We start from the raw sequence: 22,798 nt of genomic DNA on the forward strand, positions 1-22,798 counted from the left end.
TGTCCCATCGTGACCCTTACCCTCTCATGGAACTTTGCATCCCCACAAGATATTACCTCACCCACCTTGTCTCTCTAATACCCTAAGAGAGTCATTAGTGTGGAGGCCCTGCTTCCACCAGTTCCCTGTAAGTATGGCTTCACTGAAGCTGTGCTGCCAGGAACTTCCCTTCCCACAGCTATTCCTGGCACCTCAGCCTTAGGAGGAGGGAGGGTTTCCCAGCATAGATTGGGTTTCACAGGAAAGACGCGATCCTTTAAAGCAGCTGTGTGTTTTAACAAATAAACACTCATGGTGTTTCAGGGGTGGGAAAGAAAACCGCAAACACATACATTCTCTCTGCGCTGGTTAGCAAATGAGGTGTAAATTGTTTTTTGGAAGAAATGGAAGTGCAATTCTTCATTTGGCAGTTTTCATGCTGAGCATCTTATAATCTTCCAAACATGAATAAAATTTCATGGTCTTTTTCTTTTCCCTTGGACACTCTCAACCAGCTTTTGCTACCGTGTCTAGGATAACTGGACTATACTTGTGTTATTTGTCTGCCTATACTGAAATCAATGAAATAGAACTCTGTTTGTTGGGACAGAGCTGTAATATCATTATTCAATCTGCTAGCAGTTCCCTATTTGAATCAATAAAAGGCCAAGAGGTCTTGACAAGCTATATTTTTTCTAATATTGATCTTGATGACCAAGCTGGTGCCCTAGAGTCTAACCATTGATTTTAAAAGAGAGAGTTGTCAAATTGGAGGCCAATTTTGTGCTATTAAACACATCAGGATTTGTAATTAAAGAAAATGTCAGGCTGTCATATTTTACAAGACTGGCAAGAAAGAGCTTTTCACAGACATGCAAGCAAATTAAAAGGTGCAGATGTGCTGAAGATATACGAATTGTGAATATATATTCTGTGTAAATAGACTATGTTGAAATCCAACCAGACTGAATAACTTTCCATAGAGCATGGGCATTGCCGGCCTTCGGTGTTCCCAGGATTTAAAAGTTTAAGGAAGTAATTTGATTCATGGATTTAATTATATGAACTGTTTGTTTTAAGATTAAATTATGTTAATTTTACCCCCTCATTGAAAGAGCAGCAATTTAGTCATTGAAATCTCATTCTGTCTTAATGCTGCAGAGTAATCGATGTGGATTTCAGACAACTGTATCATTCATCCTACTGTGATTTCTGATGTTCCAGATAATGGTTGCTAGTTCTCTGTTACCTTATGTAAGATCTAATACGCAGTGGAGCTTGTGATTGAGTTCTGGAGCAGCCCACAGTCCATTCTAGATTCAAGCAGATACACATGACTCAGAGGCAGGCCATAGCAGTGCCCCTGAGGTCTAACACAGAGATTAATCTTTGGGTATGTATGGCGATCCTAATGTACTTATCCCAAAATCCTGATATATTTATACTGATGTGTGTATTAGAAGATGGCAACTACCAGCATGTATGAAGCTTGATTGATATTGAGGATAAAGGTACTTTAAGGTGTAATCTAAATTTTAAATATAACTAGTGTGATTTTTGAACAGATGTATTGCTTTCTTGGCAGAATCTCTGTTTTCAAGTTGTTTGTTTTAAATTTCAAATACAGCCGTTAATGCTACTTTATCTTACTCATGAATCCCATATTGTTGTTTATATGTTGGTATTAAATTATGGATTGGTGCCCCCTTGTGTCAGGTGCTATAAATACATAATAAGGGAGAACTCATGCCCCCGGGTGATAATAAACTAAATGAAAGCAACAGAGAGTCCTGTGGCACCTTTAAGACTAACAGACGTATTGGAGCATAAGCTTTCGTGGGTGAATGCCCACTTCGTCGGATAACATGCATCCGACGAAGTGGGCACTCACCCACGAAAGCTTATGCTCCAATACATCTGTTAGTCTTAAAGGTGCCACAGGACTCTCTGTTGCTTTTTACAGATCCAGACTAACACGGCTACCCCTCTGAAACTAAATGAACAAGACACAAAAAGGGCAGGGGAAAGGAATTACAGCTAGGACACTAAGGTACAGAGGAATTAATGGCTAGACTTTCAAAAATTGCCCAGCTTCCATTTAAGCACTCAAGTCACCAGATTTTCAAAAAAGGGCAGGGTGGGTGTTGCGCTCTGGAAAAGTGACCATAAGCACTGCTGAGCTCTTCTTAAAATCTGGCTCCAGTTGTGGGTGATGATGAACATTTAATTATCTGGCCCCATGTGATTTGCCCAAGGTCACCCAGGGGACCAGTGTCTACATGGCCTTATAGTACAGACTAAGGGTGTGTGCACATTGAAGTGCTGCACAGTAACTCTCCGGTGTGGCTGTTGCTAGTGCAAACTGAAAGGTACCTTGTTTGCATTAACATAATCCTGTAGGCGACATGAACTAGGTACCTTTTAGTTTGTGCTAGCAGCATCCATATGGTGGAGTTACAGTGCAGCACTTCGTTGCACATTGCAATTCACACCCTTTTAGTCCAAACTATAGGGCCATGTAGACAAGCCCTACAACATAGCCCCACCCCCAAAGGATTCTTGTTTTTCTTGAACTCAGCACCTGCATTTCAATTTTCACAGCTGTTCTTGACTTAGAATTCTTGGGAGTTGCACTGAAATGACATTTCTCTTTGTTGCAGCGATTTATTTTGCTTTTGGGTAGAGGGAAATTGTCTTTTAGAGTGTGTTTCTTGGAGAGAAGTCCCAATTTCACAACATTGTATTAACCTCATCACTCAGTGTGTAAGAATATCCGCAGGCTTTTTTTTAGCAGAGATTTTATTTGAATGCACAAATTCCAAGAAGGAGTTCTAGTCTATTTTTACAGACGTTAAGGGGCATTAAAATGCTTTAGGAATCAACTTCATTAGCTGACTCCACATCAGCTTGAATAGTACAAATAAGGAAATAGTCCACTTATGTTATCTGGCAATCAGTTCTGGTTCAAGGCTTTTCAAAAGATGGGAAGGGGAAGATTGCTTTATATACAATATATAATATACAACGAATAGATGTCATAGTTAAAAGGTTTTATTATTGGTAGGGAGAGGCAGTAGCTGCTCTATAGTTAAGGTTTCACTAGCTTACATTCTAAAACTCCATAATAGCAACCCTTTCACTTTGGCTTGGAAAATTCATTTGGCCTAAACATTGCAAGATTTACTGTCAAAGGCAAAGCTTTTGCAAAGGGTGAAGAAAATTAACCAAATCTTATGAGTTACAGATCATTAAGGTTTCACCTGGATTTGAATTGTTGAGCTTATCTTAATGTTTCTGTGTCTTCCTCTAGGCTCAAAATGATTTGTTACTAACGGTTCACATTTTCCACATAGATAAACTTCTTTGAAAATTTATGTCCCTGCTAAATTTGAAGAAAAAAAATGGGATTCAACAAAGTTAGTAGTAGATTTATTAGTGCCTGATCCTTCTATCATGAATATCAATTTCTTAAATAGAATTATTAATAATCTGTGTGGGAGTTTCTTCACTTGTTCATCTGATAAATCCTTTCCTTCAGTGAGAGCAGTGTGTGTGGGAGTATGTTGCCCTCTATTGTTTGGCAGCTGCTTAGAAAAAAAATAAAATAAAAATAAGGGGCCTTCTCTAGCTAATACTTAACAGAGTTCTTCATTTAACTCACATGGTAGAGAGCTATTTTTGTAGCTATCAGAACAGCGTTGCAGCTGGCATTCTGCAAGTGTGTTTGTTTGGCTTTGTATGTAGAGGTGGTAGATTTATATAGTAACTCCATGGTAAATATGGTTCCATTCTATGTTGGATTTTAATGAATCAGTAATGAAAAAAAATCCTCCTTATAAATATTCTATAAAATGTAAAGGGCTACATTTCATTGACAGCTAGAACACATCATGAAAACTGTGATGAAATTGAGCCAAGTACTTTTTGAGATTAAAAAGACTTTAAAAAGTCTCTCTTTTTAAATGTTTGCAGGTTCTAATGTTTCTTGTATTCCTTTAGAATATCTCCTTTAGAGAGGTAATCACATCACACCACAACACTTGAAAAGTAGGTAGATATAAACACTGCTGAACGAAAGGGTGGGACTAATGAAAAGTTTAAGAAATTGTCATTATTAGAAAATACATGCCATTCTCTGTCACTGAAGATCAAAAGGATGGTGACAGAAAATACTTTTCAGAATAGCAGCCGTTAGTCTGTATCTGCAAAAAGAACAGGAGTACTTGTGGCACCTTAGAGACTAACAAATTTATTTGAGCATAAGCTTTTGTGGGCTACAGCCCACTTCTTCAGATGCATAGAATGGAACATATAGTAAGGAGCTATATATACATACAGAACATGAAAAGGTGGAAGTAGCCATATCAACTCTAAGAGGCTAATTAATTAAGATGAGCAATTTTCAGCAGGAGAAAAAATAAACCTTTGTAGTGATGATCAAGATGGCCCATTTCAGACAGTTGACAAAAAGGTGTGAGGATACTTAACATGGGGAAATTGTAGTGTCCAGGAAATGCACTGCTTGTGTGGATTGGTCTAGACTGAGGTTGATGGTGGGATTCCAAAGAAGCCCTTGAGGAATTCCACCATTATTTCAGGTTTCAGAGTAGCAGCCGTGTTAGTCTGTATCCGCAAAAAGAACAGGAGTACTTGTGGCACCTTAGAGACTAACAAATTTATTAGAGCATAAGCTTTCGTGGGCTACAGCCCACTTCTTCGGATGCATATAGAGTGGAACGTATATTGAGGAGATATATATACACACATACAGAGAGCATGAACAGGTGGGAGTTGTCTTACCAACTCTGAGAGGCCATTATTTCGACAATTACCATCCCACCATCAACCTTAGCCTAGACCAATTCACACAAGCCATACCACTGTATTAACAATTTGGTTTCCATTAAAAATAAATTAAGACAGTTGTTGCTTGTACAAAGCAAGAAATCTTGGATTACTCCTGTGAGACATACATAATCAATAATAATTAATGCAGCCCTGAACCTAGATGTGAGATATTTGCTGTATATCTCAGATTTACTGATATTTAAGTGAGAAAGCACTTGAATCTGCTCTACTGCTTTCTTTATCCTGTAGTCTAAGAAACGGGATGAGTTGTAAATTTAGAGGATTTGATCTAACCATTGGGAGAGTGAAAGGAGAGAAGATAAATAGGTGTAATATCACAACAAGCCTGTCTCATGGTACTCCTTCAAGTCACAACTGGCTTAGTCAAAACAGGAAGTATAAACTAAATCTGACACCTTTTAAGTTAGGTCTCTGAAGAGGTATTTAGTACTGAACCCCAGTTCCAATTCTTTTTATTTATGTAAGCACCGGAGGTAATGAAAAAGCAACTATATATGAATTAAAAAGTCACAGAAAATGTTGTAGCTTTATACCATGTAATTTTCAAAACCTCCTGTTTTCATTCAAATAACAGTACTGGTCTGTCTGAAATTCCTTCCAGGGGCAGAACTTGCATGGCTGTAATACTATTCCAATGGAAGAGTTGTACTCGGATAGATAGAATTATCTAAGCAGGAAATTTAGAATGTATTTAAAAAATCAAAATCCATTTCTCTCTGTTTTAGAAAGTTATTTGACTTGAAATTCATTTGACTTCACAAATATTTAACTTTTTCTATAACAGAGATTATCTATCTATCTAAACATTAAAGTACAATAAATAAACATACAGAAAGAATGCCTCTATGGTTAATATGTCTTCTGAAATAGAGGAAAGCAGGGCAAAATGTTATCTCAATATGAATATGGACTTGTTCAATCATTCTTCTCTGTGGTGATTTAATTACTTCAGGAGTTAGAAAGATAGTGGTTTACTCAATGTGTTGCTGTAGTAATGAGACTGCATCAAGTATAGTCCTTGTGGTTGGTTAGATCTAATGTAGTTTATCCTAGCTGTCTACATCTACATACTATATACGGCTGCTATCACTGTATGATGATCTTGACCTTCAGTGATGTTCTTAAAACCCTTGAAGTCAATAGGACTTCTCACAGGAGTAAGGACCTGTTCGGGTAGGTAAGGGCTCTCAGGAACTCTCCTAGGATACTCATATTTACCTCAGGGTTTGTATGAGGGTTCTCTGCAGGAGTCATTGAATAATGATAGTTAGCTTTTTTTCTGGTCTCTGCTGTTTCAAGTTTTCAAATAGGGGGATATCAGCTTCTGGTAGAGCTCTAGTTACATGCGCGTTCTAACTTAATGCCAAATACAGTCATATGTGTGTTCATCATAAAGCCAAGTTCCTTTCACGATTTTATACATATCTTTTCCACTTGTCAGCTTTTGATTTGTGCATATATAAGTGGTGTAATAAAGTCATTGTTTGTATGCATGGGGAAATTTAAATGTACTCACCATGTGCAATATATTTGTAATAGTGTGTATGTGTAACTGAAGCATTTTAAAAGAAATCACCACCAGACACAGATACATATAAAGAAGATGTGTTTGATCTCAAGCTGGCTGAACTCATAGAAAGTTTGACAAGGAGTCAGATACATCACAGTTGTCTACCATGAGATTCATCAGTGTTTTGCAAATTTGTATATTAACTGTAGGCACCCAGTCTGCTGCAACTACTTTAAATCCAGCTTCTTGCAACTAATACTCTTCACATTCTACAATATTTTTGTTGGTAGCTGGTATAGCTAAACTTTTAGGTCTTGAAAGGACTCAAAACCCAATCCTCAAATACTTGAAATACCAGTTAGAGTAGATAGAAAAATAATGAAAGAATCACATAAACGTATTGTCTCCCCTGCCCCATATCCCCCCTTCCAAAATCCACAAGTACGTTTTACTGGCCTGGCTAGAGTAACAGGATGAAATTTTAAGAACCATGAGCCTTTTGGTTTAAAAGCAAGAAGCTAGTTAAAGCAGCATTTCCTTTCAAAAGTGCTACAATTTGAATTTTAAGCAGGCGACCTGCTGCTGCTGTTCATCTCTAATAATAAATCTACTGTGGCTTTTTTTTTGCTATTTCTTAATGTGATACAACTTGCTGTACATAAAAGTGTTATAAATATTGATGTTAATTGTTAAACATGATATACTGCTCTGTGTTAGCATCCCAGATACTCAAAAGATAATCCTCATTTATAGGAAATGTCAGCCTATCACAAGTGGTATCCTATCTAAAAAAAAAAAAGATGATTTTTAAGTTTCCAGGCAGACTGTTGTTTAGATTTCAGTGTACCTAACATAAAGCAGTGTTAGGATACAGCACAGACTGTATATCTTGTTTGTTTGTTTGTTTGTTTGTAAACAATGACAATGTTAACCTGAATGGACTGTGAACCAGCTATTTCCAGAAACTGCCTACATCCCATTCCAACAGTTGTGCTTGTTTGGAATGCTCCTGCTGTCCTCAGGGCTGAATTCCTGGGAGAGGGCAGCAGAGTGTTTTTGGTGGAGGGCCCTTTGCTCTGGAATGTCTGACTTCTTGGGATCAGAGTTTGGTGACTTGCAGGACATGGTACAAGATGCATCTGTTTAATATTGCTTTTTCTTAGGGCGTAAAAGACACTGATGTTTATTTGAAGTTTGGGGAAAGATTTAGTGCTAATTATTTGTTGTTCTTATGAATGTGCACCAATATGATGATAGAAGCATTATCAATGATCAATTAGCAAATAAATACCTGTAATATAATATAGTTCATTATCAATGTCTACTCTTATCGGTAGATTGGCATGCGATCGATGCAGCTGTGTTGATTTAGCAGCGGGTCTGGTGAAGCCCCGCTAAGTCGATGGCAGAAGCACAATGGACACCATTTATAAACACAACATTTATCACTTTGCACTGATTGCGATCCTGCACTCCAGTATCCTCGATTCTGATTATAAGATGCTGTGGTTACGTTTTGTCCTCTATTAGTAATAAGGGCTGTGAATGCTGGGGTTCTTATTTCTACATCTCTTTTCTTGTAGTTGCTTATTAAGGAAGGAGGAGACCTGAGTTCTACTACTGTTTCTGACAGTTACTCACTGCCTGGCTTTGGGAAACCATTTAGACCCACATTTTCAAAGGCGTGGTCTAACTTTGGGTGTCTCAATTTTGACTCCTACTGCATTGATAGTTGTAAAGCACTTTGAGCGTTTCAAATGGAATGCGCAGTAGAAATTTATTACATTGTTATTGAGCTGTGCACTCTGGAAACACTGAAGTAAGTAAAATTGAGCAGAGTCAACACAGCTGAACTAGCATTTAGCCTCAGTTCCTTAGATTGTGGCTATTCTCCAGGACTCCTGGTAAACAGGATGCATATTCAGCTTCCGTTGGATAAAGATCCATGTTATTTGGTACCCGATGAATCCAAAAAACTGCGTTAGTCACATCTCTAACTTTCCCACTGCAAAGTGACACACATCTGCGAAAACTCATCTGAGTCTTAAAAATACAAAACAAAAACCCCACATTCCATTAATGTGACTTGAAAACAAGTATTTGCCTCAATTAAGCTAAATCCAAGGAAACAGCTATAACAGGAGCCTACCTCAGAGGAGTTTGTCACAAGATGATTATTAACTTTTGGCAACCAGCAATGACACCACACTGGTTTTCAGGAGGTGTTATTTTACTGACAGCGGCAGCAGCAGAGGTGGCAGGAGTGGCAGCTCTCTCAGTAGAAAGGTGCAGCAGCACGTCCCTGTCACAGAGTTTTAAGATCCAGTGGGAGTGAAGTCTGTAATAACAGTTCTAGCCAACTTTCTCTCTCATGATTTCCCCCCCCCCTTCTTTATTGTGTTAGAGAGTGAGATTGGTTCCCTGACAGTGGGCTTAGGGGAGATAAGATTCTGACAAGATACAGGATGCACAGAAAAATGTGTGACTAGCCGTAGTAACAAGGTTGTGTTTGTTAGCTTGTGATTTAGAGGATTGAAATCCCAAACCATGCGTACAGTGTTATATTGTTTGTTACCCGGAGGCTACTGTGTTGACCCCAGAGAAGCAGAAAACAGTAGCCAAAAAACATGTCACCTGTAACCATCTCCACATCATGTGATTAAGATTCAAGCATTGAGGCTTATTTATTAAATTTAATGTAATTAATTAGATTTTATTCTTAATATATTCAAATTAGAATCTGTGTGTCTGCAGCTGCAGAGATAACTCTGGGAATTAGCTCCCACTGCAGAATTTGCCCTACCAAAATCTGTCCCTTTGCTCTACCAAACTCTTGCTTAGGTCATTGGATCATGCAGGTTGAGGGAGAGGCTCATTAAAAACTTCACCTCCATTAAGCTGTGCTATTGGTCTTCTGGGTGACCTTGGGCAACTCTCTTCATCTCTCTGTGACTCAGTTTTCACATGTGTACAAATGAGGATAATGGTACTGACCTCCTTTGTAAAGTGCTTTGAGATCTACTGGTGAAAAGCGCTCTAGAGCAGCCAATAAATAATAATAATTAATAATTGATAATAATAATCTGATATTTGGATCACATGGTGAAAGGAAATAATAAATTAAAGGATGCCTCCACCTCTTCCTGTCAAACCATGCTGAAGGAGGTGAGGGCAAGTTTCCAACCATTAAGCAGTGTGGTTGGAGGGGCGTGGCATTGGAATCCTATCCTAGAAGACAGGAAGAAAGGAAGAACTATCGCTTTTGGAGCACACTATCCGTAAGTTTGGCAACCAGACTACAGCACCTGACTTGTGAAATTTCCAGTTTGCTGAACATCTCTGTGATCTATGGAGAGAGAAAAAAAATGCAAAACCCACCAGAGTTTATTGAATTAACAATTCTAGTACTGATTGTGTTGTTCATATTAATATCTAATTCAGTGATAACTGCTCTCTATGACTCGTTTTCCACTTGGGCTACCACAAAATTAACAGTCTGCTACTGAATGCAGCACTCGTGTGACACAATATTCAGGGAGCCTTGATACAGAATTTGTCACAGCATGATGAAGAACCTAGCACATTCAGAACCTTGATTAGAATTTAATATACTTACTGTCTATAGATGTCTAACTTTATATTTTTTCTGTTACTGGTTAAGATGGCTGTCTTGAGAATAGAAGTGGCTCTGAACCACACCCAGGAATCTAAACCCAAGGATCCAAACCACCCACCCCGCCCGCCTACTCATTATTTTACTAGGCATTTATTACGAAAACATTTCAGTAGACATTGAATTCAGCAGCATGTTTGTTTGCCATGAACTCCACTTACAGTCCCAGACTTCCCTCAAAGGATTACTACATTTTTCCTAGACTTTTGATATCAGTAGATAGGATGATAAAATATTTTAAGCAAGTGTAACTAGACCTATGCAAATAATTGATTTTTTTTTTCAATTCACTGGCAGTTCTGAAAAACCAGAAATAAAATTTGATTTGGGTTCAATCAGATTTGCAAATTCTGAAAAAAATTGTTGAATTGAAAAACTCCATTTTGGGGCCTAACAAAACATTTCATTTGACTGGAAGCATTTTGTTGCTGGGCATTTTCAAAGGCCGGATTCACAAAATGACAAGAGGAGGATCCTCCTTGTTAAGCTTTAGCCCTCTAGTTAGGACTTTCAGCTGGGATGTGGGAGATCGAGGTTCAATTGCTCCCCTCACCTAATGTGGAGAAGGGATTTGAACTCCAACTACATTGTAAGGGAGTGCTGCCTTAGCCACTTGCCTATGGGGTATACAGTGGAGAGGCTGTCCCAATCTCTCCAGTTGAAGCAGCTCTGCTGAGTACAAATAATTAATCATTAGCACATGAACATGAACTTGGATCTCCCACAGTTTCACTCTCTTTGTCCCAATGACTATTTGAATATTTACATACAGTGAAACAGTTTCAAGAGGCAAGTCCCATAGCCCAGTGGCTAGAGCACTCTCCACTGTGGGAATTCAAAGGCATCTAGATACTGTGAGAGTTGTCTCCCCACAACCTATATCTTCCCAGCTGGTGCGCGACGTGGAGAGGAGTGAATCCACAGAGAAAATGTTAGCGGGTTCCTATGGAGAGGTGAAGCAGCTGAGTTTCCTCCATCCTCCTTGAGGCTGCCTTTCCCACTTTGTCAAATAGGCATGTGATCACAAGGTAGTGAAGAAAAAGTGTCAGGGGCAGGAGTGTTTGTGTGGGAGGGTAGAAACTGCACTAAGAAGTATCCTACCTCCAGACTGTCCCAGAGATAAATCACAGGCTATGATAAAGAGATGTGAAGCTGCATTAACTGTCAACTTAGCACTCGGTGACACCTTCTCCCCACCCTCCCCAGAGAGTCACAGAGTAAAGCTGCAAGTGGTGAGCCAAGTCAACATGGATACTAGGCTTGCATGCTGCCATGAGAGACTGCCCAGCAGTGCAGAGCAAGACTCTTGCCATATAGCCTGTCTGTGGATCTCTGCTCCTCCACCTCCTTCCCCTCTCAGTTCCCTGTTCACTCCACAACACCAGTAGTCTTGTGGCTTGGGGAAGGAGGGAAGGGTAGAGTCTGCAGCTGAGCTGTTGTGAGGCTGTATTAACAAATGTTTGTGAAATATTTTGCAACCGTTGGATTACTAGGCTGTGAAAGTGAAAAGCATGATTTATTGTTTCATTCTAATTACCGAGACCGACTGTATAGAACACTTTCTGCAGACATCAGTGATCAGCAGATGTTTCTATCAGCTGACAACTTTTTACAAACTGTGGGTTTCTTCCATCAATGTGTCCAGTGATGGTGACATTCAGGCCAGAGCTGAAGGTTACTCTTTTATGCTTGCTTGTTTTTGTTTTAATTTTTCAACAAAAGTTTATTTCTGAAAAGAAATTTGTGGCTCATTAATGAACAAAAACACATGTTCCATCTCTTCTTAAGGCAGTTACTAAAAATGAAGCAAGATTAAAATGTGTGTGTGTTTGTGTGTGTGTAGATATATAATAGGGTAAGAAGACAAGATAAAAACTTACACTAAGCAGATTTTTGTTTTTCAAGGTAGATAAGTAATCTGGCACTATTCCAAAAGGATTTCTGTGTCTGTGCTGATAATAGCATATCCTTCTCCCCACAACAAAGTGCATCCTTTAAGAGATGGACTCAATTCCATGTGCCTCCCAGCTAAAGCTGTGGGGCTAAGGGTCAGATGATAGCCTGAAGAGCAGCTGGTCCTTATAAAGGCCAGCAAGTGCTCAGCTAAGCTAGGGAACTACAGGGAGTAAATAGCCTTCTGTAGCAGGTCCTTAAACAGAGGAATTATCCTAGTTACTAGAAGACTCCCAGACAGATGGTCTGGAGAATGAGAACTCCAAGGAGTGGAAAGCCTTCTGTGGGACTCCATGGGACAGGGCAAGGGGTGAGAGAGGGAAAAGCCTATGTGAGGCAGAGAAACTCCTTTGTTATGGTATTGTGCTTAAGTTTCTTGTGCCCTGAGCTAAGGGCCTGACACTCATTGACGTGGCATTGATTCTTCCTGGGCCAGGGAGCTTATATGATGCCACAAGGGTATGTGGTTAGAGTAGGGTATCCTAAACCAGGTATTTGAAACCAAAATAATCAGCAGCTGTTGTACTTATATATTATCTGCAAGGGGTCACCAAAAAAGGCCAAAGCTACTTCAGGAAAAGGACAGAGGAATACAGCTCTCAAAAAATACACCCAAATATCCAACATATAATGTCTGCGTATTATTATTTAACATATGTATATTGGCAGGGTCTTTGGGCCAGCTAAATATGGGGCTGCATTGTACCAGGCAGTGATAGAGCGTACTATCTAAATAGACAAGACAGACATAGGATAGGGGCAGGAATCTAACACATAAGCAGAGCAAGCAATGTGATGGTGGCAAATGTCGTGTTAGTCCCATGTTTTTTGGGGCGACTGGGGGTAGTTAGGTGGGCAGGAGCTAAATGGAAAGGAAAAGCAGAGTGGGGGGAGAAGTGTGTAAGGAGAGGCAGCTGTAGAGTGAAGCTGAGGTGAAGAGATCAGGAAGGTGGAGGATTAGAGCACATGGCCCATCAGCACAGAGAGAGAGAGAGTCAGAACATCGGACAGTTTTCATTGGAATGTCAAAAGTAAAAAAAGTTCTTTGCTTTGTCTGCTTCTGTTTCTTCTAGCTCTTCTCTGTATTTCCCCTCCCCCCCCCCCCCAAGGCTACAGGGGGAGGGGAGATGCCACCTGGATCTTACTGACCCCCAGAGCAGAATTAACATTAACTGATTATATCAGGAATAATGTCATAGTGGAAAGTCAAATAACAAAGCTGACAATCTCCATATGAAAAGAAAGATTAGATGATGGAAAACTCCAAATATAACATAATATACTTTTTTTCTGTTCAACAGATTACCTGAAAGGACTAATTTTTGACTCAACTCAACACCTTGTCTTCATCAATTTTCACTCATACAAGGACTATCTGCTGAGATCATTTCCCTTTGAGGGCATTGTCCATACAGCTGATAGCTGAATTCAGGTATAGAGGATGTTTAAACCAAGTTTATTTCAAACGTGTAAGTGTGCTGAACCCAAGCATTCATGTACTTGCCAAACTGAAGCCAGTCACTGAGACTATTGCCATCAGAAATCCAATGGTCAGAGGGAGCAATGTATAGAACAGTTATTTTAAATGAGGTAATTTAGATTGAACAAGTTGATCGTGCCTGCCGGGGAAATATGCATTTAAAAAAAATTCTCATTCACTTCATTGGGAACTTTGGATCCTATGGCAGGTTTAGACTTGTTATGGTAAGAATAGTCAATTGGTATATAGAAATTAATACCACTTACTTATTGGAAATGTATTGGTTACATTTTAATTGTTGTAACATGCATCTAACTGTTCATTAAACAGCTATTTGTTCAAATTTAATAAGACTGCAATTACATGTTAAATAGCAACTGATTATTAAATACAGTTACTGAAGACTATTAGAGACAGCCCTGAGACACCAAGTTTGTATTGGCGTCTCAACTTTCCAAGAGTCTGAATGTGGTTGGACCTGGGCTTTTCGTTCATTCTATTATTGAGATGATGGGAATCAGCTGCAAAGTTCGGATTCAGATCGTACCTTACCCACAGGGAAACGTTCAGGTAAAGCACTTTGGTTCAGGCCCATATCATTTATGAAATTTCACCTAAGCCCACTGGAATTGTGTGTTTGTTTTCATATGTTATATACTTGTGTGTGTATATTTGTGTATTTATATGTGTGTTTAATATAAATACAGGAGCAAACCTCGTGCATACTGAAATTAAGTTCAGGTGATTTTTCATACATATTCAGGTAAATACAAGATACTGCATTAATGAACAGGTCAAATGCATGGTGCTTGCCTAATTCAATGCAAAGCAATGCAGTACAACAGCTGTAGATAAGAGACGTTTGGATCTGATGCTCATTATCCAGATGGATGATGGATATCCAATTTACATTTATTGAGGAAGCATCAGCAGATGGAAATGGAATGAAAGAGTAAATGTCTATGGTTACCTGTTAACTGGTGTACTTCATCATTCACCAGCAGAATGAATTATGTTCATGTAGTTCAAAATGCCTCTCATTAATTTTTGAGAAGAACCTTTCTGCTGACCTATTAATAAACCATAGTTCCAGGTTGGGGATAAGGAGCTTGTTAAAGTGTAACACATGCCTGTGCAAACAGATTTGGAAGTGCATAGTTCACTGTTGTAATGTCAGATGTTTTACCTGCCTACTCAACTAATTGAAAATTACATTGAAAGAATAGAAAGCTATTGAAATAAATGAGACAGACGGTGCACTCCAAACAGACATAACTGAATTAGAACTGATGAACCCACCAAGAGTAGGTTCACAGTGTCACTTTAAATACCATACAATTTCATTCATTTTCTTGCACCCGATCTGTTGTTGCAACCACTAAAAGCTTTCAGCTGAAAGATGGACAGTTTAACTTGAAGATGCATTTTGCATACTAGCCCTACTATCAGGAGGAGATTTATTGAAGGATAATCTATATATTAAAAGGAGTGCCAGCCTGAGATCCTGGGAAGCAGACATTTTGATGGCAACTGGGACAGCCATCACTAACTTAGCCCTCTCAAAAAGAATGCATATTGTTGGAGAGTTGCCAGCATCAGTACATTTTTATAGATTTACACCCATGGCAGGATTCCCATGATCTACAAAGTGAAAAGCTCTCTCCCTCTCTTAAATATTAATGCAAAGTGCAATATACTATAGCTGGTAAGAGGAGTTTGATACCAACACAAAAAATGAAATAGAAAACAACTGCTGCTCACCAATAATATTGTGCAGTATTTTAAATTCACCGTGTCCATACGTTTAGCTACAGACCTTATCTCTAAACTTCCTTTAAAGTTTGAGAGTGTTTGGATCTAGAATTTCTGCCCATTATAAAGATAAAAACTAGATGAATGAGTATCTGGATCGGACCAGATTCAGAATTAGGTGTGTGTTTGGATTCTGTGGTTTGGGTTGCCCAGCTCTAGATACAGTATTTTGGGTTTGCACTACTATGCCTCCTTTCTTATGTAATAATATAGACAATAGAGACCAGATCCTGACACTCCATGTACCACATTGACTTCATTTTTTGGTTACGTCTTTTAGTTCTACTGAGGATGAAAAATAAATTTCCAATTTGCCACTTAAAGAAAGAGATTATTTTGTTGTGTTGTTTTTGCCATTGCTTCTGCTTCCACTGATGTGAGGGAAAACTACATCTTGGCAGGTTTTCAGGCTAGGTCCTGACCCGTGCCAAGCAGTGGGTCTGTAAGGAAGGCTTTTAACCACCTTTTTGACTCCCTGATCCTCATTTGCTCTGGATTGACCCCATTCATCAATGTGAACTATAGCAGACTCTGGGCTCCTCTACTTTATACTGCCTGCCCGTGGCCTCCAAAAGTCATTCCCTTCAGCCAGGGATCACAGAGGCATAAGGATGCCCTGGCCTTGCCTCCTTTCCCCTGCTATGTATACTGGGGACTCAGGGTGCTTAACTTAGGAGCTGCTGCTGTGGTTTTACTCCACATGAGGCTCCTCCTCATGCTGGGGACTCCTCTTAAAGCTGGAACTGTCACATACACTGGTGCTATGCACAGACAGTAGCTGGGGCACATCTGTCCCTTTATGTCAAACCAATTGCCCAGACAAAACAGCAAAATTATTACCTGTGTAAAAAAACCCACAAAAAGAAGACTTCAGTGGCCATCAAGATATATTTGAGAATACTGTATATCAATCCTTTTTAACAGCCTCCCTCTATATTAGCTGCTGCAAACTGCAGGGGACAGTAGTTAGGTTCAATAGGAGAATGCTCTTGTTTTGAAACTTCCCTTGCCTTAAAAATTCAAAGGAAAATAATCACAATATTTAGCAAAAACCAGTTTCTAAACTTAGATATGTAGTGTATTTTATTGTACATTACTATTTTAGACAGCTGGAAATACTGGTAGTCATAACACTGAAGGACAGAAATAGAAACACCATTTGCTAGCTATTTAAATAGAGAGCTCTTCACTTTCTTCCAAACGTGATGATTTTTCAAAGATTAACATATTAAGTGCATGGAAAAATCTTCAGAGAACGAGACATTCTGTGGGAAAGATTAGCAAACCTCCAGTGGTTTGTCCTGGCTAAAAGGAAAACTGAAAAATGACCTTTTATATTTTTCACCACTACAAATCATGCTGTTCCACCATCCCAGTGATGCGTAGAGATGGAAATAACGGAGATGAGTACAATAGACTTTTCCATAGACTGAGTTTTCCAGGTCATTTAATTCTCTCTAGTGTCTTCAGAACCTTTCCAACCGAGCTAATGATAACAGATTGTCACATTATCCAGCTCATGGTGACCTGTCTGGGTAGGTGCCAGAAGTTCTATCCACTCATAGCTATGAGTTTAAAAAAAATTGTCTTCTGTAACTGCTATAAGCAAACCCAATAAAGTATTACACACAAATGAAATAGTCTGTCATTGTTTTATGTGAGCATTTCAAGAACTAGCATTGAATATCCATTTCTAATAATTTATCCATTAGGCATCTTCAGGGCTGGCTCCAGGGTTTTGGCCGCCCCAAGCAGCCAAAAAAAAAGCCGCGATCGTGATCTGCGGCGGCAATTCAGCCGAAGGTCCTTCGCTCCGAGCGGGACTGAGGGACCGTCCGCTGAATTGCCGCCGAATAGCTGGACGTGCCGCCCCTCTCCTGAGCAGCCGCCCCAAGCACCTGCTTGCCAGGCTGGTGCCTGGAGCCGGCCCTGGGCATGTTATGCTGCAGCAGCTTTGTGTCATTGTGCTCAAGGATCCTGGCCATAAACCAGCGTATTTTGCCCTGGGGGAGGGAGAGGGTTAACCCAAATCTAAGTGGGAATCTTCCTACAGTATAGAGCCAGCATAAAGGTTTCGATATTAACCCATCTCCCATAAAAGAGAAACAGCTGGAGAAAAGTGAGTAGGGCTTGGTTGCCCCTCACCGCTGCTAATCGCCAGCTATGGTTTTGGCGCCTTGAAGCTGTTTGCTGACCGTGTAATTTATGACTGGGGATTGGGACTGCATTTAGGACATGTGGGGCTGGGAGAGTGCAAAGATGAATTTCGTGCCACACACGCATCTACACACACACACACGCACATCTGACGTATGTGTTGTATGCCTCAGTCATATCTGAAGATCTAGCCCATTGTTCCAACGGATGAGAACCAGTACTTGTGAATAAGAGACAACCATTATTTTTGCCCCCAATTGGACCAAACCTTATTTAAAATAAGCTTACTATGGGTATCCCTGTTCTCCATCCCATTTAGTTCTAACCAGAGCGAAATGCCAGATCACAAGAGGTTATTTGTGGGCATTTCTGCCCGAAGCAGATAATGTCAAAAATATCTTGAGAGAGCCTGTTGTGGTAAAAGGGGAAAGAAAGCCTGACTGGTGAAAGAATAAGTTAAAGAATATTTAGATAAATTAGATGTATTCAAATTGGCAGGGCCTGATAAAATGTATTCTGAGGTACTTAAAAACTAGCAGAATCAATCTTGGAACCATTAGAAATTTATCTTCAAAACCTCATGGAGGATTGGTAAGACCGCAAAGTACTGAAAAAGGGCAAACATAGTACTTATCTTTAAAAGGGGAACAAGAGAATTATAGACCAATCAGTATAAGCAGAGTAATAAGTAATAGCCGACACGGATTTGTCAAAAACAGATCATTGCCAAACCCACCTGATTTCTTTGACAGGGCTACTGATCTAGTGGATGGGGGAAGCAGTGGACATGGTATATGTTGATTTTAATAAGGCTTTTAACTCAGCTCCACAAGACATTCTCAGAAGCAAACTAGGGAACCATGTGATGCACTTGCAAAAAAAGGTGAATGTCATTTAGGAGTGTTGTATGTAAAACATGGCAGCTAATTGTCCCACTCTTCTTGGAACTGGTGAGGCCTCAGCTGGAGTATTGTGTCCAGTTCTGGGTGACGCACTTTGGGAAAGATGTGAACAAACTGGGGAGAGTCCAGAGGAGAACTACAAAAATGCTAAAAGGTTTAGAAAACTTGATCTAGGGGGAAAGGTTTAAAAAAATGGGCATGTTTAGTCTTGAGAAAAGAAGACTGGGTGGGACGGGGGGGGGGGGGGGGGCTGATCATTGTTTTCAAATAGCTTAAAGGCTGTTATAAAGAGGACGGTGATAAACTGTTCTGCACGTCCACTCAAGGTAGAACAAGTAGTAACTGGCTTAAACTGCAGCAAGGGATACTTAGGTCAGATATTAGGAAAAACTTTCTAACTATAAGGATAGTTTAGCACTGTGATAGTATTGCAAGGGAGGTTGTGGCATCCCCGTCATTTAAGGTTTTTAAGAACAGGTTAGACAAATAGCTGTCAGGGAGGCATATGCACAATTGATCTTGCCTCAGCACAGGGGGCTGGGCTAGGTGACCTTCAAGGTCCCTTCCGGCCTTATATTGATGTTTTTTTACAAAAGATCTGTTCTAGGACATATTTTGGGGAAATTCTATGGCCTTTGTTAAGCAGGAGCTCAGACTTGATTATCACAATAGTCCCTTCTGGCCTTGGAATGTATGAATCTGAATCCATACATATATTTGTTTACAGCTCACCACTGCCTAGGATGACCAGACAGCAAATGTAAAAAATCGGGACAGGGGGTGGAGGGGTAATAGGATCCTATATAAGAAAAAGATCCAAAAATCGGGACTGTCCCTATAAAATCAGGATGTCTGGTCACCCTACCACTGCCTGATGAAATGCCTAATATTAGCATGTATTAATAGTGGTTCACTGCTTTTTGCTATTGTATTTGTTTTCCTTATACTACTACTTTAGGTAATTGGATGTATTTGACCAGTCACATCTGTTATAAATCATATAACATACAAGAAGCCAAGTTCATACATCTCAAAATGTGATCTGTAAAAGAATAAGGATTTGCTTGAGCCACCTCACCCCAAGATGGTTTCTTAGACTGTGAATTCTCTGGGACAGAGATTTTCCTCTTTGTTCTACATTTGAACAGCACCTCGCTCAATGGGGTCCTAGTCCATGACTGGGTCTCCGAGGTGCTACTGCAATACAAATAATAAATAAAATGAGCACCAAGAGCTGGAATTTCCAGGCAAGCAGAGGCTGTGTGTGTGCTGCACCACCCGTAGGGGTCCATTTTCCACCTGCCAGCTCCCCTAGTGTGGGAAATGTAGAGCTATGCATCTTAACCTTTAAGACAGTAGCTTCACGGTGTCTTTGAGGTTGTGGTGGCATTCCTATTTTGTGTGGCACATGCTCAGATATTACCGTGATGGGCAGCAGTATAAAACCCTAAAATAAGAGGTTATTCTGACCACTGCAGGGCCTCCGTATTTTTCATGAAATGCAGTCAATTTGAAATTCATAATAAAAGTATTGATGAACATTATAGCATTTCTGTTCAACCTGTATTCCTCATACTGAGATCCACACACCAGCCAAATGTCAGGATCATTCATTTTATACTAGGAATGGGCCAGAGCAACAGAGAACCCTTAGATAGTTCCATTGATTTCAGGGGGAGCAGAGTTGGACCAACACTGAGCACTTTTGAAAAGCCCATCCTCAGAGAATGACTGCTGCAGAAAACCACTCATACTTACGAATTGGCACAACCTGTAGCCAAATTGTGAACAGGACCTGGACTAAAAATATTTCATATTTTAAAATGTGTATAACTTTTCTTTTTATATCTTGTGCTCTGGAACCAGAAGTATAAGTGCCAAAATCCCATAAGAGAGGAGCTGTTGCCATGGTGTTTCTCGCCTGGCTAGAAGGCGAAAGACAGGAAATCTATCATGTTTGTAAATATTAACCTTTTTAGTCATCTTTTCCGTCTATATTAAATTAACTGGCCTATTAACTATTCTCCCAGAATCTTTTCAATGTTAGCAAGAGTGTGTCTGTATTCTAAGGCCTAAAGTGTAGGTTCTTAACCCATATCTGACTTGTATTGAGGAATTTCATGTGATTGAGTGTTTTACAAATACAAATAAATAAAAATAATTAAATAATTCCTCCTGTTGCCAAGGCCAATTGTATCTAACTATCCTCAGCATCTCCAGGTCTGTTGGAATCCAAGTCTCCAGGGAAAAAGACCCTTCAAATTATCAAAAAGTGTCTACAAAAGTATGTTATAAACAAAACTAAGTGATAGAAAAGGGATACTGGGTAATTGATGAGGGATGGTTTTTGTTGAAGATGGGTTCTGCAATGGATGAAATAATGACCCATTGAAAATTGTTTTTAATTCATTAAGAATTGTCGGTTGTCACAACTGTTAATAATGACTGGTTTAGAGATTCCCTTTCGCTCATCAATCAGGTAAACTGAGGACATAGAAGAAATTCCATCATTAATTAGGAAAACAGTACACGTGGTAAATTAATCATGGGAAAGTACTTTTCCCTCCAAAAAGTTTCTTTATCTAACACGCTATACAAGGACAAAGGCTTGGGAAGTTCGTTTGGGAGTGCAGACTGTCAGCACCCCACCAGTTATAAAGGAGAGAGAGACAAGGTGTCTCTACACTGCAATTAGACACCCACAGCTGGCCTGTGCCAGCTGTCTCAGGCTAGTGGAGCTTGAACTAAGGTGCTGTTTAATTGTGACATAGGTGTTTGGGCTTGGGCTGGAGCCCTGGCTCTAGGACCTGTAAGGATTCCAGAGTTTGGGCTGCAACACAAACCTGAACATCTTCACTGCAAGTAAACAGCCCCTTAGCCTGAGTCCCGCTAGCCTGTGACAGCTGGCACAGACCAGCCACAGGTGTGTAATTGCAGTGTAGACATACCCACAGAGACCAGCTCTTTACCTTACACTAAGAGTGGTGATGGATCTATTCTTGCTATATTAATCTCTGATCAATAAGCTTTGATTAAATAATTCTATTTGAGCCTGCTATTTGACAATCTCTAATTGTTATTCAATTCAAACATGAAACAAACCCTTTTCCTGTGAGTTTTTTTTTTTCTAGTCCAGTTTTTTGAAGACTTGCATCCACATTTAAGGCCCCAGTCCTGCAAACATTTGTATTTGTAATGTAATTGGGATTGTTTGCTTGCATTAAGTTAAGTCTGTATATGTTGGGAGGATTAGGGTCTAAATATATTATTTTATTAATTTAAAGACAATATTTTTTCTAGACTGTAGATTGGAGAAGTGGCCTTGGCAACAGGAGGAATTATTTAATTATTTTTATTTATTTGTATTTGTAAAATAATAATAATTCAGAGGCTCCTGCCCTATCATACTGTACATTTTAAACACAAAATAGTATGTAAGGGACAGTCCATTGTTACCTACCAAATCACTTTTAACCCATAGTCCAACTCCCTTCTCAATAGTCTGTGGGGAGATGGGGGGTAACGTGTACTGTATTGGTGTTTTGTCACTTCACTAATGAAGTTTGTATTGTAAATTCATGTGTACATTGTTAATACTAAAATCTAATATTTGACACCAAATAAACAAGTTGCAGACTGAATTACAGAATGGCATTTCTCATGCAGCATCCTATCAAATTTGCCATTACCACCTGATTCAAGTCATTTTACACGTCAATAAATCTGTTAGTTAATGTTAATGATTTTCAGAGTCACACATAATTGGCCCCTTCAGTGGTTTTCATCTTTTATTATGTCAATTTTATGTAAGTATGGACTTCAGCTACACACATCAATATTGTTGTAATAAACATCTCCAATGATCCAAAATAGATTTGTGCTCATAACTGGAAACCCAACAGCTTATTGTCAAAATATGGGAAAATTAAATAACCTCAAATATCCGGAATCAGTGTATTCTGCCAAGTGACAAAATAGGAATTCTTTATACATAGATGGATAGGATTCAGGAGTGTCACTGAATATGGCAATTCTCTGCTGACATGGAGCCACAGTCTGCTCTCACACTGATGTATATCAAGAGTAATTCCAAAATGTTAGATTAGTGTAACTGAATGCAGAGATTAGTCCTCAGACATACTTTCCAAGTTCTGTTTTTATCATATATTAAAGGACACGATCCTGTAACTTTACTCACATGCAGACTACCTTTGATTTCAAAGGGACTACTTGTGTAAGTAGGAACAACTGGATCAGGACCGTAAAATTAAACTGAATCAGTATGTCACTTCTCTAGCTTTGTTTCTGTGATACTTGGAGAACCTGCAATATAAAGGGCCAGATTGTCTATTCAGGTTGAGCTGAACACAGCAGAGGGCCAGAGAGAGGGCAAATGTGGCATTTAAAGCCATCTTTATGTTTTCCTGATCACAGGCTGGTGAGGAACTGTCCAGGTCACCAGC

At 39.5% G+C, this 22,798-nt stretch overlaps 1 protein-coding gene across 2 annotated transcripts in view; it reads left to right on the plus strand.

The window, feature by feature from the left end:
* The window catches only part of CNTN5 (contactin 5), a 968,120-nt gene that overhangs the window by 251,694 nt on the left and 693,628 nt on the right, over positions 1–22,798 (plus strand). For both annotated transcript variants that reach the window (XM_026651597.1, XM_026651598.1), the window contains exon 2: positions 13,286–13,416. The gene's annotated coding sequence lies outside the window, so the exon portion shown is untranslated. The remainder of the gene's footprint in view (positions 1–13,285; positions 13,417–22,798) is intronic.

The sequence above is a fragment of the Terrapene carolina genome, unplaced genomic scaffold, assembly GCF_002925995.2.
Source record: "Terrapene carolina triunguis isolate 2854851 unplaced genomic scaffold, T_m_triunguis-2.0 Scaffold97, whole genome shotgun sequence".
In the NCBI taxonomy this organism is placed as follows: Eukaryota; Metazoa; Chordata; order Testudines; family Emydidae; genus Terrapene; species Terrapene triunguis.